Source organism: Chiroxiphia lanceolata, chromosome 4 (assembly GCF_009829145.1).
Source record: "Chiroxiphia lanceolata isolate bChiLan1 chromosome 4, bChiLan1.pri, whole genome shotgun sequence".
In the NCBI taxonomy this organism is placed as follows: domain Eukaryota; kingdom Metazoa; phylum Chordata; class Aves; order Passeriformes; family Pipridae; genus Chiroxiphia; species Chiroxiphia lanceolata.
The window spans coordinates 72,732,614-72,756,520 of record NC_045640.1 but is presented as its reverse complement, the minus strand read 5'-3'; the positions used below and the strand labels follow the sequence as shown (position 1 = coordinate 72,756,520).

Genomic DNA, 23,907 nt, shown 5'->3' with positions numbered 1-23,907 from the left:
AGCAAGTGCTTAATTTTGCTGTTGAGCTGGAATTTTAAAAGGCCTGTAGAGTTTCACAAGAACAGAATTTACACCTTAGTTTCAATCCTGTCATGGCTTTGCCTGACCTGAATCAGATTTTGACAGCATCTTGTCTTACAAAAAAGCTAAAAGAAATCGGCAGACAAAAGATATATAGCAATATTTTCCATTTGGAGTTGGTTTGGGAGTTTTCATATAATTGTGGTTGATAATTGTGGCTATTTCAGATAAGTGAGATAACTTTGTTCAAGTTGAAGAATAAATAGAATCTGCAATGAAACAGAGTAAAAATGAGTAATGGCCTATTGTAAAATGCATAGAATAGTCCTCAGATATCTGTATATGGTATATATTTGCTTGCTAAATCCCAACTAACAACTGAACCTAACCAGTTACCTGTAGAAAAAGATGAAATCTGATCCCACGGTGTTCTGTAATAAGGGACACAAAGCCAAAGCAAGAGCTACAGCTGAAATCTGAGCTCACAAAACTCAAATGCAAATATACTTGTAAGCCTCCATGTAATTTATTTGTTTTATTCCCTTGCAGAAGGATAAAGTAACTTCCCTATTGCTTAGTGCCTCTGAATCTGATTATTTTTGCAAAGGTGCACTCCACTGAAGCTATTTAACTCAGTGCCAAATTAACATGTTATGCAGGGGTTAACACAATTTTGTTGCAATGGTTCCTGTTGCTTGTAGATCCTTACACACAGTTGTACTCTTCAAGGAAGATACAGGGTATTTTTCAAAGTGATTAGATGAGACTGTTTCAGTGTCACCCTGTTTCAGTAGAAACCATGACTATTTGCCAGAAGGAAAGAAAGTACCCTGCCCAAAATGCTGTTTGAATGAGCATCGTGAAGTTTGTGTTCTAGTTGTCATAATGAAAGATTAGAAAAATGCAGCCTGACAGATCTGCTGAGTAAAATTAGAAGCAAGAATAATTCGGAGGCATATGAGTAACTTAGGGAGAAAAAACCATTTCTGGGAGTGTGGTTGTTGACTTCAACCTTATCTAGAAGGGAAAGAATGTGGCACCTGGCCGTAGATGAGTCCCCCCCTCAGTCTCCTCCCTACCAAGAATGAGGCAGTACTGAAAATTTATGGATGAGGAATTTCCTTGTGAAGCTGCTGTCTAGATTTCTGGAGAAAGGAAGCCCACATATGTTCTGATGCAGATCTTAATGTTGGAATACTTTTCTTCATGGGCACAGGGCTACATCTGAACTCCTCTGGGTTTCTGTTTCTTAGAACTGGCTGTATCCAAGAATGCTGACAGAGGGGTGAGGGGCAGAGATAAAGTAGGAACCAGGGCCTCCTCTTCTGTGGGGTCCTCTGCTCGTAAAACCGGTTTATTTTTCCCTTGAATGAGGCAGTAAGCCAGAACAGAGACTGCATGGACATTAGGGAATTTAACCCTCAGCTGGAATACTAGTCCTAAGCCCTCCAGTCAATACAATGGGAAAATCCCAGAAGACCCTGTTGAAATCCACATATCCATTTCTAAATTTCACAGGACATGGAAAACAGTGCAAAAGGCTGCAGTGCCACTAAGGCATTTTAAACTTGTAAAACAAGGGCAAGCAAACACAGCCTAAAGTAATACCAAACAAGCACAGCATGTACCAAATTCTGATTTGGATTATGGAAATCTCCTCTGAAGCTACAAAGAAGCAGAAAGAGAGAAGTGAAAGGGGAAAGTGTCTGTGTTTTACTGGCTGTTCTGCCTAAATAGAAACTTCAGTTAATTTTTAATTTGGTATTTGGAACAGAAGTATTCAGAGCTTTTCACTAAGTAAACCCTACATGAATCCAGGTGGTAGCTGGATTTCAATATGGTTGCGATGAAAGATATAAATTTAGATGTCCAGAGTAGGCTGGAATGTGATGTCTCTCTTAAAGAAACATATTTAATGTGGGTGCTGACAGAAACACTAATACAATTGATGCTGCCAGCTTATCATCCAACAAAAGGAGAAAAACCACAAGGAACAAGACTCCTGCTTTAACTCAGTTAAGAGAATGAATCTTATTGTTACACAAATACTAAGGCTAAGAGGAAAAAAAGCAACAGATGTGTCTTATTTTATCTGTCTGGGTCTAAAGCCGTTATTTAAGCAATATAAGCTTCCACACAGGATGTTTGAGAAGGACGTGTTTGGTTGTTTACTGTCTGGCATAGAAACAGGCATAGTGTGGAAAGTTTCCCTCTGTCTAGCTGCAAGTGTTGAGTTTCATTCACTTTAGAAGCCCAGATAAGCCTTGGCTTAAAAATCATAAACAAGGCATAATAACAGAGTTGGGCTGAGCTGGAAAGAGTTATAACCTAGTATTTTTCATGAAAATTAGTCTATAGTGTTCTCTTACCTAACAGATTCTGTTATTTATAGATCTGCAGCATTTAAAGGTGTTGGCTCAACCCTTCCCATTGCCAGAAAGAAGCCCTCGACTGGCCAATATGGACTATTTAAACCAAAAACCTCAGTCCTTTTCAGCTTGGAACTTTTCAGAGCAGCACTATCTTTGTTCATTAAGAGATGAGGCAATACAATACGATTCTCTGGTGATTTTCTCTTCAGTCATAGAAATGAATCACAACCACTAAAATTAGATCAGGGCATCGACTTTAAAGTTGAAGGCAGCCACAAGTGAGAAATAATATATCAAATTCTGTAGCTCATGGGTTCTTTGTAAGAGCAAATTTAAAGACAAAAGAGAACTAGGGCAAAGGAAGATCTAGTACAAATCTGTGGAACTTTAACTTTTCAGAAAGATTTAGAGCTCGTCTTCCTGGTGATGTACATGCTGACAGTGCTGTGTGCAGGTAATGGAGGGTAGACCTGATTTCAGGTGACAAAAATTGCAGTGTTTAGAAAAGGTCAGATATCTTTTCCCCCCTCATAATTTTATTTTTCACTTCTTGACTAGGAAATCAAAACACATCTTATTGCAAACACCCAAATGCTTGTAGGTCCTGAAGAGTGCTAAAACAACTCTACCTCCCCTGAAATCTTTAACTTATTTTAAATAGCATGCACCAATTTTTAAGCAAGTCTGATCTTCCCTAACATTTAAAAGGAACATTTGAGGTTTAATTGAAGGAACACAGAGAAATTAGACTGTAGGTTTTACATTGCATTAGGTACTGTGTGAACACTCTTGCTCAGTGGTCAATATGAGGTTGTGTATATTGTTCTGGAGACCCTTATTACCTGTGAGATTAAAACAAAGGAGGGGCTTATCCAAAAATTTCTTATATGAAAGCAAAATCATAGAGTAGATACAAAACTTCTGTTAAAGACAGAACTTAAAACACCGTATTTCAAAAAATTGTAATTTCTTAATAATGGGAATTCATGAGAAAAAGGTGAAGAATATTTGCTGTTTATCCATGTAGAGCCCCTTGGGAAGATAATAGAATCACAGACTGGTTTGGGTTGGAAGGGACCATTAAAGTCCAACCCCCCTGCAATGAGCAGGGGCATCTTCAGCTGGATCAGGTTGCTCAGAGCCCTGTCCAGCCTGGCCCTGAATGTTTCCAGGGTTGGGGAATCTAGGCAGCCTCTTGGTCAGGTTGGACAAGGGAAAACCAGATCTGTTTGTTTTATTAGTCAGTAGATCCCAAATGGACCATCATACAATTTGTAGCTATCTTACTGGGAACTTTTATCTGTGATTTGGCTCATTTATACATTCCTGTTGGAAAAAAAACATGGGGCTGCTTGATATTCTGCAGACATTTATTTTCAGGAACACCTCACGTGTAGTTTATGTCCCTGAATGATTATCCATGAGAAGTGTACGGACATAGGACGAGTCTGAACAAAGTACAGTATTTGTTGTCTTTGGAATCCAAGTAGGGGAGTTATTTGCTGGATAAATCTGTGAGGTCATGCAATGCTCAAAATAAACTCTCCCTACAGGATTAAATATAAATTTTAATTGTTATGTGGCTGATATAATATCCTAATCAACATCTTATCCTGGGTTTATAGAAACGTTATTATAAACATGCAGCTTTAACCTTCATTGATTTCAAGGACTCTGTCATTATCCATTTTCCAGGGTGAGGTCTCTAATTACTGAGCATTCTGGTGCTTAATTTCTTGTGATAAGCCTGAAACTAAGAGATAAATGGTCTTGCATCATTCTGAGGACAAAATCGTTTGTAGACAAAATGTATTTGAAAGACAGATCTACAGATCATACCTAGAAACATACATTTCACCTAGCAAAATATCATTTAAGCAGGGCTTGCCTACTGTCTGAGTTTTTAGCACTGTGCTAAAACAGCTCCACCAAAGGAGATAACCATTTCATTTCTTAACCAAAAATCTAAGCACAAAGCACACTGCACTAATAGGAAGTCTGTTGTTCATTGAGATGGTTTCTTTGGCTATTTGCTTTGAAGAAGGCAAGTGGGTTGTAATTTCAAACAACCATTTCTTTCTTTGTAGGAGTGCTGTAGCAGCTAATGTGAGCCGCTCACATGTCAGACAGTGAGTACTTGGTTTTTTGCAACTGTTGTCAAACTTATTTAATACCCTTTTTATCGCAGTAGTTTGCTAGGGTGTGTTTCAAGTACACTTTACCTACCCTGAAAAGATTAGGCAAGACATGGGCAAGAACTTTGAAATAAGCCTTCATCTTATTGAGAACACGTGCAAACTGTTATTTTTTCCATAACCATGACGATCTTCCAAACACTTATTTATTCCAAGTTCCATTTTGGAGCACACGCATAGCCAAGAAAGAACTCTGTCAAAAGAGGGCTTGTGTAAGCCCAGCTCTGTGTAATTCCCATCCATCAGTGCCATTGCACAGGCAGCCAAGTGTCCTGGACTCGGCTCATGCACTGCTTGTTGCTCCTGAGTACAGATTTCCATCAGTGAAAAGTAAAGCCAGATGAACAGCAATCAAGGCTTTTTTGTGGCTGTTATAAAACTCTCTTTTTTCTTTACCCTCTGCCCATGAGCAGCTATGTTTGAAACAGCTGGTCAGCCTCGGCTTAGGGAGCCTTGGGGCTATTTATGTCATTGCTTTTCATTTTAACCATTCAGCAGTAGGACTAAATTGCAAAACTGGGGATGCCAAATTAAAAGTAAGTTCCTGTTCTGGCTTGCTATTTCTGCAGATATCAGCCTTTACAAAGCTGCACTTACACCTGACCCACTCCTTAAGTACCTTGTAATCAAGAGTGTGTCATTGATCTGTCCCACCTCAGCACAGACTGTGTGACATTGCAGAATGCAGAATCTCTAGTGCCAGGGTTTAACAGGGCTGAAAAAGACATTTATTTCACATAAGAAAAGATGAAACAAATTATTTTGACCTATGTATTATGTGCTCAGTTGTGTGTGAAGTTAATGTAAAAATAGTACAGTCTTACAGGAAAATGCTCTGACAATGCAAGAGGCTGAGTAATCTCTTTGTGTAGGAGAAACACCTCCTGAAAGGGATTCTGGTGTTGTAAGTCGGGCTTTGTCTTTGTATTCATCTGAGGTCTCTCTTAACTATGTCTTTGTGAAGATGTTTTCATAGTATCTTGCAATGGAATTGTGTAGGTAGCTTGGAACTAGTGGAAATCCAGCAAGGAACCTCTTCTGGTATGTATAAAATAATCTCTAATTCCAGAAACAGCAGTTTGGTGTTTAGGAACTCCTGGAGGATATGCCAACATTCTACCTGCTGATAAAGTTACATCAGCTGGAAAAAGTCCATAGATGTTGCATATTATATATATCAGTGAACTGTCTAGATGGATAAAAAACACTTTGAATTCCTTTAGTAAGGACTATAATGCATCCTTTCTGAAAAGTCCTTTGATACCAATATTTTTATCCTTTTCCTCTTGTTACTGCATAGCAGAAAGGGGGAACAGAAAATAAAGGCCCTCTTCTTAAATGCCGCAAAGAGCTGTGGTTCTGTTCCTTCCCAGCTATCAAGTATTTCCTGGATTTTCTATTAATGGTGTAGGACACAGAGTTTTTGATCAAGATCAGATGTTTTGCTTCAGAGCGAAAGAGAGGGGGCTGTTATTTCCTGGCAGCTAGCAGAGTTCCTGCTGTAGCTTGAGGGGGTGAGACAGAGATTCATTCCGGTGTCTGTCCCATGACATTTCAGGTGTCTATATAGGGTCCTGCTGTTTCTTACAGAAAAAAAACCCCACCATGGAACTGGAAGTGTTGAGAGTGCTAAATGCTCAAAAATAACTTGTCTAGTAAGTTATGTAATGCTAAGTGTGTTGATAATAGTCTCCCACTGATGTCTAACCTGTGCTGACAAAGAACAGGAGGGCTAGCAATGGATAGTTGTGTGAACTGTTCCTTTAGCTCAGATGTTGACTGAATGGGGTTTCTGTTGCTGGAAGTCACAAAGGTGATCCCTGCTGGGCCTGGTACGGGTGTGTGTAAAGCCAGCACGTAGACAGGTTTTACACACTGTACTCTTTGCATGGGTACAATTACTGTTAGAGAAATGTAGAGCCCTTGCAGCAACCGGAGCGAGAGCCTCCCCTACGCTGGGGCCACGCTCAGTGCGGGAGAACGGGGCGGGTGTGTGCGTCAGCAGAATCTGGAGCATGACTTGGATTTGCTATTAATCATTCATCTTTGCATGGAATCTTAACAAGGCCTTAGGCTCCACAGTGCCTCGTGTTTGGGCAGCCAGCCCCTGCATTAGCATTCAGAGCCCATGCAGGTTGTCTGGGCTTTCTAGACAGCGCAAGGTTACGGCGGAGCTGTGCCCGGGCTGTGTCTCAGCGAGATGTGAGCGGGAGCCAAGTGCTGCAGTAACGTGGTGTTGGGCTGACTTCTGGAGTTGTTCAACGCAGCCAACACACCAAAGAAGTCTCCTGAAGTCAGACTGGCCAGTGCCCAGTTACTGGGAGCTGTCCGAAGTCCAGGAGATGGTGAGATCTGTCATGTACAAGATACTCCTCAAGAAGTGTCCCCTTCCACTGGTGAGCCTGGAGGTCATCTCCAGAGGGCGGAGATGATTTCACTCAAGTCTTTGTAAAGCACAGCTTTGTAAAGCACAGCTTTACAAAGAAGCCAGCGGAAGAGGGGACACAGAACCCTCCCTCTCCTACTCTCCTCTTTATAGTATCTCAGTAAGTAAATCACTCGACACAGAAAATGCAGAATTGTTTTAATTTTCTGCTGTAGGTTTTTAAAACCTTCGTTGTTCCCCCCTGCTCTAGGGGCTAGCATCAGTTTTGGAAGAATGACCAAATACCTCCCCCCCACACACAAGTTTTACTTCAAAATTATTATCCAAATAACTGGGCCAGAGGGACACTACAGCAAAGAAGTGTTTAGTGTTTCTGGCAGGATTATTGATGGATCCCACAGTAGTTGGATGAGAGCTCTTTTTATTGACTCTGTGTTGTAATGAGGAGCCATAGATTCAGCAGCACATCTATCCTTCTAAATTAAAAGATGCATTACTTCTGAAAATGTGTTATTCTCCATCTCCATACATATAGGAAGCAAATCCTGTATCTGCAATTCAGATATGGTTGAAGTGATTCCTGTGTATAATATTTCCAGGATGCACATATCAGTGCACAAGCATGTGCAGTCAGATAGTAAAGTACTTGGGGATGTTTTGAAAGAAGAGGCACATAACTAATTGGTAGTAAACACTTTGTCTCATAATGTCATTTGTTGGATGCTCAGATTTAAACCATGCCTTTCATTTTCTGCTGTGATTAAAATTAGGTGGCTGTTTAAGTGCAAAAAGGCACAGTGCTAATGCTCAGCACTGTTTATCAAAACATGCATATGCATTTAATTCCTGTAATGTGCAGCCAGACTCTGATCAGAGCTCAAATCTTGAATGTGGACGCTGATTTTGATTAGTGGCACTTACACACTGAGGCACAGACATTTCATATTACATGATCTACATTTTAACTCCATTTGGCATAAAGGTAAAATCATTTTTCCTTGCATAAAAAACCGTAAATCAGATAAGAATTGATTATATTTGTTGGTTTAATGAAGTAAGATAGTGGATTTCTGACTAATGCATTGGAAAGTATTTATATAATAGAGAGTTTTGCCATCATAAATCACTTTGTGGTGAATGCAACAATTTTTTATTGGAGGTCACCAGAGTTAGCAGCAAAATCAATTCAAATCAAATCACAGAGCTGCTGTATACATCAGAGAACTGCAAAGGAATTAATACACTTACGTATTTGCTCACTGTGCATGCCTAAATTAAATATTAACAGTTTGCATGAAGATGAAGATGTCTTGCATTACAACCAGTTAATATGCTTTTAGGCCAGGCAGCCCAAGGTACCTGTTCAGTAGAGATTGGTGGAGTTTACATTTGAAAAAGCAAACTACATCCTGCTGGCTAAAGAACATATTGATGGTGTTTTTCCACTATAAGGACCGGGATCCAGTTTTGAAAGTGTGATGAATTGCTCTCACAGTTAAATTGCTTCTTTGGGCAAGAAAAGCTCATCTCTGAACTTTTAAACATTTTTTTATGTTGTCTCTGTTAATTCCCACGGAGCAAAATTGTTGCAGTGGGTGTTGTTGAAACCGTTTCTGCTTCCTCTACAGCTCAAGTTCAGAGTCTATCTCATAATTTTGGTTAATGAGCAAATTCTAAATTACAAGGGTTTTCCTTCTTTAGTTTTGATGGAACCTGGCACAAGGATAAATTGCATGGAGACATAGAATGATGGCTTTTAAACTTCTTTTTTTCAATAAAAACAGGAGCAATTCTCTGAAACAGAAAACTCTTTGTAGTTGTGAGGCAAAACCTAAAAAATCTGTCACTTTTAATATTTTTTTTTTTTCATTTGGGAAAAACAAATGGACATTTAGTACTCAATCCATCCAAGGAAAAGGATCATCACATATATTTACCAGACTTACAGCTTGGCATACTTCTGCTGCTGAAGATAAGCCAGGGGCTTCCAGTACATTGTCAGACCTTAACTGCCAGTTTATATATCAGCAATATTTTGGACCTTCTAAACTATAGCCTTGTTCAACAGAAAGGCCTCTGAGCAGGGATCTTTCTGGAGTGCTCTGTTCAAAGAAGAAGCTGTAAGCTAAATGACAGGAATAATAATAATGTCAAATAGATTAACAGTCAGTCAGTTCCTGGCCATAGAACTATATATAGGGCGTATCTAAAGAGTGTGATCTAAATTTAAAAGCACAAACCCCAGCCAAATGGACTAAGTTTAAGCCTTTTCCTGGGTTCTGCAATTGCAGAAATGTGATTAAACAACAGAGTGGTCACTAGGGGAATTAAATAAGGCGAGAACTCAGTCCACTTTTTTCTTACTCTTCTGAGTTAAGCTTTAAGTCGTGCACAAGGGACACTGAGAACCAAGTCTGCTCTTTGTTTACACCTGTGGAGCTTCCTTTGGCCCTGAGCCTGAAATGCCATGAACAAAGCAGAACCACTTTTCCCTGGGCTGTGGCCCCTTGAGCACAGCAACGCAGTAAAACGGGAGGAAGCTACATAAAATTAGATGAAGAAAATCTTAAACCCATTCCTGAGACCTACAGACTTGCATGAATTAAACAAAATGACTTGGAAGTGTGCTAGATCTTTCCTTATGTTTCACATCCCGGGGGATACATGCTGCCATTTAGTCAGACCATAAATAATCTGAGTCAAAATAGATCAGGCTAATCTGTAGCATTTCCAAGTTTCTGAGGTACCTGGTAAAAATGTACATGAGCTTTTCCTTTCAAGAAGCTAAAACTTGGTTATATAATTAGATATTATCAATTATAAATGCATATATTTTAGTTTTTATATATACATAGATTATAGAGTTATATGTTGTAAAATGTATGTTATAAGTTACATAGAGGCACACAAATAATGTTTCTACACCAACCTATGATTAAGAAACAAATCCACATGTAACAGTTACAATGAGTGTTTTCCTCCAACTCTTGTTAACCCCTATTTTGCTTTGCTTGCAAATTGTGGTGTTCCAAAGGCTGAGAGAAGGCTGTGCTTAGAAACATGCTGTTAAAATTCCTATAAGACAGGAATAAGCCAGGGGCCTACTGGGAGCTGACTAATGGAGTGTTCCCTTGTATGAACACCCAGCGTGGTGCGGGCTGAAATCTGAGTGTTGTACATCATACCGACAAAAAGCTGATTCTTAATGCTAGAATTAACTTGACTTCTGTGAAACATTCATGACTTGCAATCTCCTTTACTGTGTTTTGCTGCAGAAGCCATGCCTGATGTCTGCTGCTGTAACCCATTTAAGTTTAATGTGACTGAACTGGATTCTGCAAAGTGGGCAGGCACTATTTCCTGGGCTAAATTTACCTCTGACAGGGAGGTTACTCAGACTCAACCAATATAACTCATCACATGATGCATTATTCACAGTAATGGATTTATTCTTAATCCCATCAGCTTTATCACCGAAGAAATGGAATGGGCCTTTTGAGGAAAGATAGTCTTCAAGATGTTCATAAAAACCATGCCAGTAATTGCCATGAAAAGCATCAATTGAAGGTTTGGTAAATGTTTCCTTCAAAACTGGGACTATTTTTTCTCACCTTCACATGGAACTCTTCTCTCAGGTTTATATTGGCCAATTTAATCCTGTTTAGCCTTTCCATTACTGATTTTCAAGATGGAACTTTTGGAAAGAGGTAATAATTTTGCTTTTCCTTAATGTGCAGAGCATTGCAAAACACAGAGTACAAAACATACTGAGTTTAGCGCTGGTGCAAAACTCTATTAAATCCCCCCAACTTTCTCTGTTAGAGCTATGAGACCTTTCACTGCATGAAGACTTTTCATTTTTTTGAGTGGACTATCAATTCTTTTGCAATCAGTTGCCACTTACCAACCTTTAATTAGGGATTACTGATGTTTCCAGGTTATATGGGTAAGGTTACAGGTAGTAAGATTGAAAATATGGTTATTACTAGTGACATTATGACACAACAGTCTAGGAAATAGGATTTTAAATATATAGCTGAGGTCTCATAAAGGTGAAGCTGTGAAAGCCAGGTCATTTTGGGGTTTGCCAAAATGCATCCTGCTCTCCAGTTCTGCTCTGGTCAGTGCCTTTGCACAAGCCCACAGTGATGTTTGTGGTGTCTGAGGTGTAGATGAATGAGGAAGTCAAGTACCCATGTACATACCATACTCTGGGAACTTCCAGACCAGAGGTTGGAATGGTCAGCAAAGGCAGTACAGAAATGCCTGGTCTTCAGAGGCTGGGTGTGGGCAAGGAACTATGAGACAGTTTTAGGAGTAGATGGAAAACTTACCTACAAAAAAAAATAAATTAAAAATTCAACGAGAGATGGAAAATAATGCTTTTATAACAAAAGTTCAGACAGAGGTGCCAGTGGAAAAGAAATCATTTCAGAGGTGTCAGTGGAATAGTTGGATGAACTGATAGTTGGGTTTTTTTTAATCTATTTGTCCCATTGGAGGAGGAGGTGTACTTTATATATAATCTTGATAAAATGAGCAAATCCGAATGTTTCATAAAGGAATTAGGGAATTATGAAAATCTGGGTGAGGCACCGGCACAGGTTTTCGCCCGGAGAAGCTGTGGCTGCCTCATCCCTGGAAATGTTCAAGGCCAGGTCGGACAGGGCTTGGAGCAACCAGGCGAGCTTTAAGGTCCCTTCCAACCCGAACTGTCCTGTGATTCTATGACTCCAAGGACCACAGTTTGTATAAACTCTGCTGGCTGCCGCTTTTCAGCGTGTTTAAGAGCTGGAGGCAGCCGGCCGGGGTTGTGCAGCTCCGCACCAGGTACAGCCTGCACAGGTACGCTCTGTGCACGGCCCGCAGCCGCGTCCGTCTCCTGTCACCGCTCTTGCCTCTCCTCTGTAATCGCTCTCCTTTCCACCGCGTCTCTCGCTGACTTGGCAACCTGTAACTTCCTTCCTGAGGGGAGCGGGACCCGGACCGAGATCGGGACTGGGACGGGCGCGGCTGAGGGGGAGCGCGCGGCCGTTGGGGAGGCTGAGGGGGGGGGGGGAGCGCGCGACGGGAGGTGCGTGTAAGTTCCCATCCCGCGTTTTTTAGGAACCTCCAAAGTAAGAGGTGGGAAAACAGGCGGCTCGGGGCAACCAACTTGTTCAAATACCCCCCAACTAGCTTCCACCTGATTTTAGCGAACCCTTTCGGTCGGGTCGGGTCAGGTCAGCTCAGGTGTTACTCGGGTGGCGCGAGCGCGGCTGAGGGGGAGAGCGCGCGCGCCGGGAGGCGCCTAAGTTCTTTTTCCGTACTTTTAGGAGCCTCCAGATTAGGAGGAGGTGATAAACGGGCGGTTGGGAGCAATCAGCTGTTAAAATCCCCCCGGTCGGCTTCCCCCGATTTTAGGGAACTCTGCGCGTCCTTTCCGCCAGGTGTGCCCCGGGGTGGCGCGGCTGAGGGCGAGGGAGCGGGGCGGGAAGTGCGAAGGCAGCGGGAGCTGAGGCGAAGCCCCCTCGGTGCCGGCACCGTCGAGGGACAAAGGCGGGGGTCCCCTGGACCAGGGAAGGAGAACTGATCGGTGGAGAGACGTGGACGGACGGGATCATTTGTGATGTCGCAGGTAGGTGTGTTTGGTTAGCCCCGTGGGTGAGTTTGGTCGGTGTCCAGGTGAGGAGGGTCGCTGCGGGGTTGTGGTGGCGGCTCAGTGCCGTGGGCTCTGGAGCCTTTCTGATGGGCTCTGATGGTTACAGCCCCGTGGTACCGCAGTGCAGGGGCTCTCAGAGCTACCAGGGGGCTGGGGGCAGCACCTCGGGGACTCTTGTGCTGGTGTGGTGTCACCTTCCCTAGGGGCTACAGTGGTTTTTGTGAATTCGTGCTGAAGCACGTGGCTGCGTCAGGAATGTGGTGTACAAGGTGTGAAATCTATCAAGAAGATAATGTTAATTCACATATTTGAACAGCCTGGTTGCTTCTCCCTCCAGTTCCCAGTTAACAGAGACTTCTGGTGTTAACTTCCAGTCATGGGGCAGCCTGATGTTTTTTTGCAAAATACCTGTGGTCCCTGAAGTACATGTGTTATATGTCACTATATATGTTAAATACATTTGAAGGCAATGACTGAAAGGATTATTTATGTCTTGATTTATTTGAAGTCTGCAGTACTATGTAACGTTCTAGTATACTTGTCCAAGTTTGATTTGGCATTTTCAGCTTCCGTACTGAAATTCTTGGGCTGCTGTGAGGGCAAGAGATTAAATGCTTTCAAGTCCCAGCCAGGTGTTGCAGGTGAAGCTAAAATAAAAGCAGCCCCACCTATTCACACAGGCTATCCTTCCCTGCACAGGGCTCTGAGCTACTTCAAGAATTACCTTATACTGGCTTCTTTAGGAATGTCATCTTGGTTTCTACCAGGTAAACTTGCACAGTTGTATTGACATCTTTTCTTAGAGAGCCTTTGGTACCTAAGTTAACAAACAAAATATTCTTGAGAAAGGATAAAGGCTTGCTATGTTAAATAAATATTGACATTTTAACTACATTGTTTTGAAGTTCTTATCCCTCTTTTAGATAATTCTGAAGCAGCTTTGGGCTCTCTAAATAATTCTGCAGCTGATTTCCAAGTTACTCTGTATAAAATGCATGTTTGTTTTTTTAGTATAAACCCACCAAATTGCATCTGTCTCAACTGAGTTACATCGTATCTACTTTTTGCCTGTCCCTTCCTCTTAGGTACATAACTATCTTTAATTTGGGCAAATATTTGTGAGTTATTTGGGAGGGTCTGTGTTTTCTGCTTAAAAATACTTTTTTTGTGTGTTGCCTCAAGTGAAAGTGGTAAGAATTAGGTCAAGTGCTGAAATTACACACAATGAGGAAAAAAGGAAATGAAAGATACGAGCATAGACAAAATGAGACTTTGGTATTGGTAGCAAGGAAGACATAATATTTTGTTTGATGGTTGTGAAAATATTTATCTTTCTAGTACAAATTGTTGATACAAAAGTTAAGGTACAAGGTAACTGCAGCAGGCTGAGTCACTGAAGTGTGTGAGGTGTGTGGGAAAGGAATGGATGCAAAAATTTACAGCCAACTTTTCAAGCCTTTAGTACGAGAAACTTTCTTTTATGTCAACGAACCTCTATCATGGGGCCTTGAAATGTTTGGACCCCGGGTTTTGTAAAGCCATTTCGTATCCCATAAAGGCCTACTGTCTGCTTTGTAAATGCATGTCGGGGAGTTCTCAAGTCAGACTTGTAAATCAGTTCAAAAGATGTTGGGGAGGACCCTTTAGGATTTGGGCTGCTTGGGCTTACAGTCTCCCAAATCTCGCAGGTCTCACTGAAAGCAGCTTTGCTTTCCCGTGGTCAGATCCTGTTGCAAACCCCTCTCTGTGTTCAGTCTCAGATCTACGCGCAGTGGGGACGAGGCCTTAGGTTTGATACTGCAAAATGAATCTTTATCTAAAGAAAACAGACTTCTCCCTTTTGGATACAGTTCTGAGAGCCGGAATATAAAGCGTTGGCTGAACCGAACCAATTATGGGTGGTCATAAAATGCTTCAAATCCCTGCCTGGGAAAGCTGCTGGAAGAAAATTCTGTTTCTTCCCAACCCTCTCCCTTCTTCTGGTGAGAGGAGAGGGCTCAAGTAGACTGCACCAGGCTGCTTTTCCCTGGAAGGGAAATACTCCACTGATGGGAGCTGACAGCTCTTTGACCACATTCCCTAAACAATACCCGTAACAGAGAAAGGCATGTCGTGTAATTTTGAGTGTTTTCCATCTTAAGCAAGGCTGAACCTAAAGACTTTCCTTGATTGCCAAAATGACACTTGTTTCTATTGTGCAGGGACATACACTTTAGGAACTCGTGCATTTGTGTTTGTCAATGGTCAAATATGAAAAATAAATGCACATAATGTCTGTCATGAGAGTTCTCTCCTGAGACATGCAGTCTAAAAGCTACAGTGACTGAAAATTTAATGTCCATTATAGTGTAGCAGACTTGCTTTCAGCTTAACTAGGTGTAGCACTCAATGAAAAGTTTAGAGGAGAACAGTTTTCTTCATGACTTTTCTGCAAATGTGTATGGGCTACTTTGCAGTTCTGTTGGTGTCCCCCACAGAGAAGCTGTGGCTGCCCCATCCCTGGAAGTGTTCAAGGCCAGGCTGGGTGGAGCTTTGAGCAACCTGGTCTAGTGGAAGTTGTCCCTGCCCATGGCAAGGGAATTGGAACTGGATGGTCTTTAAGGTCCCTGCCAACCCAAACCATTCTGTGATTCTCTCTGACGAGTGTACTCCACAAAAGAGAAATCTAGCACTTATTTTTTGGTTGAATATTAAATGCCAGTTGTTTTTCCCCTTATGTCAATATTTTAATGAGATTCTTCAGGCACTCTTCACTCAGTTGCTCTGAGAAAACTTAATGAAAATCAGAAATCTTTCTCATAATGCATGTGTGGACTGCAGAAAAGCCTTCTTTTACAAGGCCAGTGTCTGCTTCAGGCAGTAGGTATGGAAGAACCAAAAGTTTTGACTGATTTCTGACTTAAATCTCAACTTCTTTACCTTCAGGCACCCTGAAGCTCCTCTGATCTTCCAAAAATGGGAGGAGAGACACTGAGGCTGTATTTCAAGTCACCATATTCCTAGTGAAGAACTAACAGGTGTGGCTTTTCCTGTGCTTGGATACCGTGTGGCAGGGTGAAATGAGTGGAGATGTGAGGGCAGGGAAAGGGAGAGGGAAAGTCGTGGGAGAGAGAAGTGAGAAGCAGAGAGCTGTGAACACCCATTGCTTTGCAGCATTACGCAGGCTGCACCCACAGCTGAATTTTTTCAGGGCTGATCAACAGAGATGTTGAACTATAGGTGAACTGGACTGTTCACCTCTTTGAAACACTGACCCAGATATGTAGCTGGGAAGTATCAAATAATATGTTACCTGTGTAACTTAAATGCAGCTCTGCCTGATTATGCTTGTCACACACAATTTGTTACTCTAAGACCCTCCTCTTTTCCCTGGGTGAAAGAATTCCAAATGATGTTGATTAATCTTAAATTGTTGTATGTCCAGTGCACGTGAATATTTTAAAAAAGCTTGGTACTCTGGAAATTAGAGTCAGTAGGCTTAAAACTTCTAATCAAACAAACAAAGACAATCACTTGGCTTTTTTGAATATAGGTGAATGCTCATAGACATAAATTTAATGTGTAGCTGGGTGACCTTTAGCACACACCATCAAACTCCAGTGCCCTGAGCATGTGTATGGAAATCTCATGAGAGCTGAATAAAAAACAACTGAGTTTCAGTAGGGATGAAACAAAGTCTGCTGGGGTGGGGAGAAAGGCAAAGAAGGTGAAGAGAAAAATATAATGCTTCTTGAAAATGACAGGCTGTTCCAGCGGGAACTTCCAGCTGAAATACTGGCCCGAGGCGCTTGTCGAGCACGGACTATTACACTCCAACCAGTTTAGCTTTTGCAAAACTATCATCAACAGCAAGCAGTGAGAAGTGTCAGTTAATATTAGCCACAGGGAGCAGTGAGTGCTCCAGCTAAAACACTTGCTCTTCCATCCTTGAGCACAGTGATGGCACACCAAACATTGCCCTGAGAGGTAAACTGCTCCCTTCAGGGGCTGGGGCAGAGGTGGAAACAGGCAAACGACTTGGCAAGTCCCAAAGTCTGGGGTCATTAAATAAAAACATTCTTTTTTTTTATTGCCTGCTTTGCTGTCTTGCCTGCAAGGTTTGTTCTGGTTTTGCTGTTGATGTCCACAGTTACACATCAGTGTAGCATTTAGAATGAGATTAGATGAGGAACATTGGATTAACCTTATCCCTTGTGCAAGGCTGAGAAGCTACTGGTGGTTCAGTGTGTAGTGTCTGGTTGATGACATGTATTCAAATTTATGTGTGTATCATGTTTTTCTACATCATTTTTAGAGAAACAGATAAGCTGTGATTCTGTGTTTCCTCTACAGAAACTTGTTTTTCCTAACTATAAAATAAAATTAAAGGAGTGTGAATCCTATAAGGTTTTTTTCATGGTCAGGTTCTGAAAGGTGAGTTTTACCTGTTGAAGACTATCAATTTTCTCAATAATCTGAAAAGCATTTCAATGTTTTTGTGCTTGGCTTAGCAGAAAAAAAAAATTGAGCATCACATCAGCTTTGAGCACATTCTAACCTTCAGAATTTTTAACAAGGGATTCTTCAGGGCAAACAAAATTCTCTACAATTGTACAAAAGCTTCCCCAGTAGTCTCCCATGATTTCAGTGCTTCTACTGCGGCATTTGGAAAATGTGAAGACAATCTGGTTCCATGGATAGAAAAAATGAGGAAAATGTAAGAAAAGGGAACCTAGACAACTTGGAATAATTAAGCCAAATCTGGGATGCTAGAGGGAAAACCAAACAAAATAAATGAAGAAAAACATACCCCCCCCATCAAATCCCCAAAATACAACATACCAACCGAAAAAATGAACAGCAAAACACTCTAAACTCTCCCTCCAAAGCAAATTTAAATGCTTGAACAAGATTAGAGATCAGCATACAAGCAGATAGTTGAGATAGATGGTATGTGAAGGGACTGAAGAATGAACAAGAATGAAAAGGAAAATGTTTTAAACTTAAAGGAGAAGCATTTTTTTTTTTTTTTCAGAAACCTGAGCATGTTTCTCCACTAGTGCAAAACTAGCAAATATCTTCAGGCAGAACACTTATTCTTATGGCAAATATGCATGCAGTACTCTTTGATACAGTGAAATTGGAGTATATAGAGTATTAAAATGTTTAACACCATAATTTCCATGGATTTATATAGCATTTAGTCTCTTATAAAATGACAAAGTAATAAAACCATTTCTAACAAGAGTGCTTAATAGACAGTGGTAACTTGGTGATATGACTGGAAGGGTCCAATCCTGCTTATTCTGGGGGTAAAAAGTCTGTTTTACTTGGAGGGAATAGGATTACATTTCCATAGAGGAAAGAGTAGCTTGTACATACTAAAGGAATCTTCAATACAACATAACTATGAAAGAAAATAGTTCATAGAACATCAAATTAAAGTTACTCTTCAATTTTTATTTGTTCCTAAGTAAAGTCAGTTTTCAGCATAAAGATTTTCACTTCCCTTTGCTCTTAATGAACTGTTAACTTGTTGCAAGCCTTGAAAGTTATAAAAACCTCGTTTGCCTTGGACATTCCTTGCAGTGAAAATTTTCATCCTGGCTTAAGGCCTAATGTTATCAGGTGAAGAACAGCCTCCAGTTTTATCTAAAGGTAAGAGTGTGCCTACTATGACACAGAGTTGCCTTCAGGTTAAAACCCACAATGCTTGCTATCTCACTGCTGCTAATGCTGAAGAAAAACTGAAGATTGAAAGGGACCTGTAAGTACATTTGAAAGCACAGGACTGTTTGTGTGTGTATATACATGTATATAAATAAGGGGTTTTGCTTGGAGTGTGCTGCGTTGTAGTACCTGACTGCAGTAGAATGTAAAGGTCACAAAGGGATGAATGAGGAGTTCAAGGGTTTATGTGGGTAGGGCTTTATTCTGCAGTAGTTTGAGAGATCTTGGTTTTGAATTGGAGAGGAGGTTTGCTCTTCACTGAACAGGAAGGCTTTACCTGCAGTGCTGCTCAGCCACTTCCTTACCCTCTCTCCATCGTGTTCTCCCCTTCTGTAAGTTCTTTGTAACAGTTACTCCTCTGTTGTCTCCTCCAGCCTTCTTTCAGGGACACTTTCCTTCTCTCCTTACACACATTCTCTGTATTTTCATGTTTTTTTCCCCTGTTTATTAATTTGCCTCATTCACTGAGATGATCAGGAAAGCAGAAGAAGAATTACTGTACTGTGCAACTTCCCAGTGCAGTAGAAAATCAGCTGCCCTGAGTGCAGGGGATGGAAAGGGGGTGTTCCAGCAGTAGCTCTGCTATGGTACACGTGCAAGAGGCAGAGCAGGAAGATTTATGGAGATGGAGTTCAGGTGAAAAAAAGAGTAGTTTAATGCTGTGCCCTATAGGAAAGGATCTTCCCTGAGTCACTGCTCAGTTGTGCAGGCAGCAGCTTAGATGTTGTAGACTCAGGCTTCTGGTTCTTATAGGAAAGGACTGAGAAATTATTTTGGAGCCAGCCTGGTCTTTCCATGCCCAGCTCAGAAAAGAGTTCAGCAGCCAGAATAGCCATGGCTGTGATGTACAGTGTAATTGGGTTCCAGAGCACTCATAACCTTGGAGCTCTATGACAAAGCTGAAGGAGCTGCTGTAATAAAAGTGACATTCAAGGTCAATATTTTTTCCTTTGTTTCATTTAAAAGAAAAAGGTGTGAGCTGTTTCTTCCTTCGAGTTATACTGGTGGAAAAGCATTACTGCTTTAAAGATAAAGTTCATCACACTTGATATCCATGGATATTTTGCTACAGAATCATTTTCCTTTATAATGAGAGAAAGTTATTTAGCCATTATCAGTAAATAGTGCATCTTAGAAAAGTTGATGCTTTTCCTGACATTTTAATCTCTTCTTATATCCCAGAAAGCAAATAACATCGTGATTTTTCTCAAAGTATTAGTGAGATTTATTTTAAAGCCCCACAACCAAGCCATGTAAACAGGTGTTAAGTCCTTTAGCGATGGCTCAACTGTTACAGAGCTCTAAAGTAATGTTAATTTTTTTTCTGTCAAAGTACTTTTAATCTTACACCAGGATTATGTGAGTTTCTGTGCCTCACATAGGATTATATTTTTAACTGTCAAAAAGTTTTTTCAGAAATTATTTGCACTTTTTGTAGTCTGAGTCCATAGGCAACTATCTCCATAACAGCTGGGTGATGCAGGACACATCTTTAACTGAAGATTTTGAAGTGTGCTCATTGCAGATGTGTACTGCTTGAGAGAATCTCTTAAGGCATGAAAATATTTAATGACATTGGACTATTGTCTTCATTTCACTATCTCTGTTCTGTAAGATTGCTATGCATCACTTAAAATATAAAACTAAGAGGAAATATAACAGCTATAGCAGCTAGTCAAATGATATAAAATTAGAATATGAAAATGTTACTGATGCCTTTCTGCTGCCCTGTGTAATAACAGGCATCTGTGTGCTGCTGCTTCTGAGATTCAGACCCTCTGCAGTCTCTTTGCTGGCTGTATTTCATTAACTTTTATAAACCTCTTGCCTTCAATAACAGCAAATGAAACTCTGGCACAATGTCTCCCTCTAGGCCACAGACAAGTCCAACTTCCAATAATTCAGTGTTGGAGTTGAATAAAAGACAAATTATTCTGTCATCTGTCGGTAGCTACAATACATCAAGCAGTAATACAAGGTACTTACCGTGAAAGAAGCAGGGATATTTTCAATTACTGCCAGCTCCTTAATTACCCGTGGCACAGGCGGGTGTGAAAGCCTGCACAAAGCGCTGCTTCCTGTTTGGCTCCAAACCCTGCGTTTCCTGTGCTCGGGCACACGGGACCGGAGACAGAACCTGTGGTTTTGGTGGGGTTTCTGTGTTAGTTTGACAAGGTGCAACACGTGACAAAGGTAGCTCTGTGAAACGAGGTTTACCTTCCGCACGGCGTGTGGTTGTGCACAGCAGAGCCGAAGCCGAGCGGAGCACAGCAACCACAAGCACTCTCCAACTTTTGCTTTCTTAGGACAGACTTTAAATGACCTTGCTCAAAGCAAAACAACACGTGACCCTTAGAGGCAGCTTGACATGGGAACTCTCTGATGCTCTGCAGCATTTGTTTATTCTCCACCTAATGGTAAAACATTCTGACCTTGTACGTAGCGCGTCTGTACTGGTTGAGAAGATTCTGATTGACCCTGCTCTGAGGAGGGACAGAAACAATGTTCTGGTGGTGCCCTGCCCAGACAGATTGACCTTCTTTCACCCTCTTGAAATGCTGCAGCTTGTTTTGTTCTCCAGCAAATATTTTGGTTTGGTTTGGGGTTTTTTTTGAAATCTTCCTAAGACTCCAGCATCTCACTACTTTTTCAGTTGTGCAAACAATGTGATGCTGAAAGGCAACCTACTGAAAAGTCCCCTGTAAATTACAAAAAGAAAGCAATGGTTTTATGGTTTTCATGGTTTTATTTGATTTTCAATGGTTTTATTTGTTTTCATGTTTTCTTTTTCAGAATACAAAGCATTTTTCCCCCCTTACCAGAAAAAAAATCCCAAAGTCCGTCATTATAGGCACGTGTGTGAGAGGATTGGTATAGAAGGATTCAACCAAAATCCTTGAGAGACTGATTTTCTTGAGACTGTCTCTCTTCTTCTGGGAGGTCTTTGTTATTCAGGTTTCAGAACTGAAAACACCTTGCTGGATAGGTATTGCCATCACATATGTGTATGGGGTTGTACTGGTTTTGGCTGGATAGAGAGAATTTTCTATGTAGCAGCCTGTGTGGTGTTATGTTTTGCTGTGTTTAGTCCTGGCTGCCTGCCATGTTTAAACTGCAACAGGGGCCATGGCCAGTGGAGAAAAATTATGTGGATACTGGGGGCTAAACTTACCTGATTTAGTGCTGTCAGTCCATAACTTCTAGTTTGCAGAATTATCCAAAAGGCTTCTGTGATTTATTGCATAGCTGGTTATCGGGAGAGGACAATATACTCCAGTTTTGCTAAGTAATGTATGCACACAACGAGCTGCTTTGTCAATGTCACATTAATTATCCGATAATATTGAACTTAATTCTTGCTGTAAACTTAGATGTGCGTTTCCTTGCATCATAATAAATTATGGACTAAACCATACCTGTTACCATGAAAATGCTTCTAGTAAAGCTTTTCCCCTCCAATTAGCTTAAAAATTAATAGCAAGAGATTTCCCCTGTCCTCTGTTTATTAATTCAGGTATTATAAATGATCCTCTTCAATTGGTAGGGACAGACTTTGCTGTTTAATAAGCACCATCGTATGGTGGTTTTGTTGCAAAACAGCAGTCAAATTAGAAGATTCAATTTTTCTCTTTCTGGCCTAGATTTCAATGAAGGGATGAGCTGTAGTCATTGCATCCAGTTTCTCTGGTCCTTTCTTCTCAGAATACTTCAGTTCTTTATGGTCTTTATCAGGACTCTCTGCAGATGACCTTACAATAACTGCTTCTGTTTTGAAAACCTCTTAGTTCAAATGAATCCTTCAGATTTTATTTATTGGTTAAAAAAACCAAACAAAACTCAACAACTACTACAAAACCCCAAATCCTGTCTTCTAAGTATTTAAGAACTCAGAGAAAGCATCATGACTTGCTATTGCTGTGCTGGAGCAAACAGTGAAAATTATCCTAATCTAGTTTTGGTCTTTGTTTTATGCTTTGCAAATGAAAGAAATAGTGCAAAAAGAGATTAGTTATAAGAAATACCATCTGTTTGGGGATTTATTTTATTTTGCAGTTGAAAACTAGCAAAACTATTTACCATCTGACAGTCAAAAAACTTTAGTCTGTCAAAATATTGTACTAGAAACTAAGACGGACAAATCATTTCATCTGATGAATAGGGACATGAAAAGGAAAATCAGGTTAGAGAAACATAAAAGAACAAAGGAGGAATATTTTTTTTTCCTGGCAACTTTCTAGCAATACACTGCAGTCCAGAGGTGGTTCTCTGTAAATTCATTCCATACGACAGTGATGTGAAATTTTATAGCTTGTTTTGCAAGCTATCCCTTTTGTCCAAACAATCAAAAGCTCTACTCATGACAGCACAGAAAAAAACCCCAGAGGGTGATAGAGCTTCCCTTCTGATTAGCAAGTTTGCACTTGTTGCTGGTGTTAGTGATGAATAATCCAAAGGTATTATTAAAGGTGCTGGGATGGCTCCTCTGCTGCACTGAGTTAGTTTCTACTTTATTCAGTAGGTATAGAGGGACCATCAGGGTACAATTTTTTGTTCTCAGTCTGTCTAGCTCCACCCTTGTTTAAAGCCATCCAAATAATTTCCTAACATGAGCAGGTACATTTTGGGAGTTTGTCAAATAGCTTAAGGCAGCAAAGACTAGGGGGCAGTGCCTTCTGCCCCTGTGGCCTGAGATGCAGTATCTCAGGATCATGGAAGCCACAGTTCAGTTTACTTTTTAAGAGGGAAGACCCACACAGGCTGCTTACTTTTCCTACTTTTGGCTACTTGGTTGAGTGAGATACCCATTTATTCAGTCTTTGCTGTTCTCTTACTAAGAGTTCATACTGATAAGATAGGAAGTAAATACATACCTACTGCTTTCAACTGTGCTTTACCTCAGTATCTGAACAAATCTGGAACTTCTCAAGGAAGTGATCTGTGTTATACACAGTAAGATGTAAGTAACCCCAGGAATCCTGTTCAGATGTAAAGTCAGTGTAATTCTGCTATTATTAAAAAACAAATGAACAGAAGACCCCAAAACACCACCCCACCACCCCCAAATTGGGCAAAGATGCTTTTAGACTAAGCTGTGTTCACTGTAGCATACCTTTTTAAAAAGTATTTTCTCATGACCTTTAAACCTTGTCTCCCTCTACAGAAAAACCTGGCAAGAGTTACTGGCTGACCATGCTGATCCTCCATTACAGAAGAAAATGCATCCCTCAGCATAGTCCCTCTTCCAGGAAGTCCTTTCACAGTGATCCTACAATGTCCTGTCTGCAGCTGCTCTTTCTTAGGTAAGCCCACATGAAGGGACAATGGTGGGGTATGTTGTGTCCTGACAGAAGCCCTGTTCACAAAGATCCTGGAGAATGGTTAATCAGATTAAGGCAAGTTTTCTATGCTTTCTCTGAGTTTACCTGTGGTGTGATGGTTATTGCACACTGGGCCCTGGGAACCAGTTCTCTGAAGGCTGATGACATCTTAGGTACGTCTCTCCTTCACCTGAGGAAGACAACACAACTGGAGAGAGAACCCATTCTTTGATCCTATGTGTGTGTCTAAGTACCATGTGCTTCT

General features: G+C 40.9%; 1 protein-coding gene and 1 long non-coding RNA gene across 4 annotated transcripts in view; one reads left to right on the top strand and one right to left on the bottom strand.

Moving 5' to 3' along the window:
* Positions 1-20,383, bottom strand: part of NDST4 (N-deacetylase and N-sulfotransferase 4) — a 108,789-nt gene extending 88,406 nt beyond the window's left edge. The window contains exons 1-2 of one of the 3 annotated variants that reach the window (XM_032684663.1): positions 12,284-12,474; positions 11,180-11,308 (exon numbers count right to left, since the gene is read on the bottom strand). The gene's annotated coding sequence lies outside the window, so the exon portion shown is untranslated. Of the gene's footprint in view, positions 1-11,179; positions 11,309-12,159; positions 12,262-12,283; positions 12,475-20,310 lie in introns of those variants that run through there. The other 2 variants (XM_032684662.1, XM_032684664.1) reach the window with 2 other exon arrangements.
* LOC116785360 lies at positions 12,386-23,618 on the top strand. Its single transcript, XR_004356505.1, has 4 exons — positions 12,386-12,591; positions 13,315-13,382; positions 15,541-15,632; positions 23,486-23,618. It is a non-coding gene; the product is annotated as an uncharacterized LOC116785360 (long non-coding RNA).
* The last annotated feature ends 289 nt before the right edge of the window (positions 23,619-23,907 follow it).